Raw genomic sequence first — 1,930 nt, 5'->3', positions numbered from 1 at the left:
GTTTGAATATGTTGTTGCTAAAGTTTTTGTGCAGAGCAGGATACAGACGCTGGATCGTACATGCGCAATTCATCTCAATTCTTATATCGATTATCGCTACCATCATTGATGTGTAATACGGGCAGAATCCAACCGACGAAAAAGGATGTCTAGCAGCTGATGTTCCGCATTTCATGTGTTACTTGGCTGGTGTTTCTCTGGCGCTAATAGCTGTTCAAATATTTTTGAAAGTTTGCAAAACTAATCTTGACGATAAAATCGATGCAGCGAGCGCCAGACACCTTATCAAGCCATCAAAGAAATGACCGACCTGACTTTTGTTGCTGAAGCGCAGCACTTTGCAGCTATCTGTTTCTGAAGCTCAGCGATAACCTCAACAACTCTTACAGGGCACAAAGAGAAACAGAGGAAGAGAAAATAGGTAATTTAATGGAAGAATGGTGGCTTTAACTTCTCAATTACCAAGCATTAGATGATCCGATTGTGATAAATAATAGCTAATTATCTAGTAACATGGCGTACTCTCTTGTGCAACCCTAGTAAGGAACGTATCAAAGTAGCACAGAAGCGCTACTACAGCGGACACCGACTCTTGCTTGTTGTTCATAACGACAAGAATAGAGACGTGTTTGTCGAGTTTTTACTAATTGTTTTGTATAAATTTACGATAAATGATTCACAAGAGAGAACATTAGTGCTTACATAGTTAACATTGCAAGATACTTACCGGCGCAGAAAATAAGCTAGAACATCTTTACCATCCCCAAAGTTTTAGAGAAATACAGCATTAGTCCGCTAAAATTACAAAAGCTAGATAATAACTGCCTTACTTTAAAATGACTTAATTCCCAGCAGAGACATTCATCAAGATAGCTGTGGAGTCATAGACGTCAAGCTTCCAATGTGGCATATATCATAGAATCGCCTCCACAATATTCAACAACAGATAGGTCACACACGAAACACGGGTGGCTAGAATCTGCTAAATCTTCTTTTTCGTCAAATGGATTCTGTCCGGAAGCCACAACAACGAATATAGTGACCGCCGATATGAGAGGCATGAAGCATTGAGCGTTGAGCGTTGAGCGTTGGTTTGTGATTTGCTCAGAAAATAATGTTAGTTACGATAGATTTTTTAACGGCTAGGATCGAGAATACATCTCAGCAATCTGGAGACGGAACCACCACCAGTACGTGAACTTGTCCTTCAGCCAATCAAAAATTATCACCAAAATGAATGGAATTGTTAATTCAAAGTGTGGAATCCATCAGCACGCAGCCTTGGGGTATCAACTTTCATCAAGCGCCACAGAAACCACGCCAGCCCGATCGAGCCACGCGCCGCCTTCCGTCATAGCTATAAAGAGTTCCAACTTAGCTACGTCGCACTTATGCGTGTCTGGATTCTTCGCCATTATTGCATCCTTGATATCTCCCACCGACTGATTCGCATCAATGTCCGCAGTAAGCGCATTACCTGCCGCACCATCGATCGTACAAATTAGTATCACCATCTTTAGATTTTTCAGGCGTACTTAAGCGGACATGGTGGTGACGCAGTTTTTAAATTAATGATAAGACGCCACCACGTCGCTGGTAAAAATCTGTTTTATCAATATAGTCTCAACGTCTGAGAGGTTGCGTAACTAAGATAGTAGCTGTCATTCAAGCAATTCTATAACTATCCTAACATCAAAAACTCGTGACTCTACGCTCTAAGGTGGTCAAGAGGTTGCGTCGTTGAAATTGCTGCTGTCCCGAAAGAAAGTTCTCGGTGGTAAATTACAGTTTGGAAAAAATTGCCGGCGTATTGCTCTTAGCATTACATCTATTATACTGCTCGTAGCTTTCAGACTTAGTATCACAAGATAGATCTTTTTATTAATGAATGAAGGGGAGAGCCGAGATCAATTATGGAGATGAGAACTAA

The sequence above is a fragment of the Plasmopara halstedii genome (genome assembly GCF_900000015.1).
Source record: "Plasmopara halstedii genome assembly, contig: Scaffold_323, whole genome shotgun sequence".
NCBI lineage: Eukaryota > Oomycota > Peronosporomycetes > Peronosporales > Peronosporaceae > Plasmopara > Plasmopara halstedii.
This window is presented reverse-complemented; position numbering follows the sequence as displayed.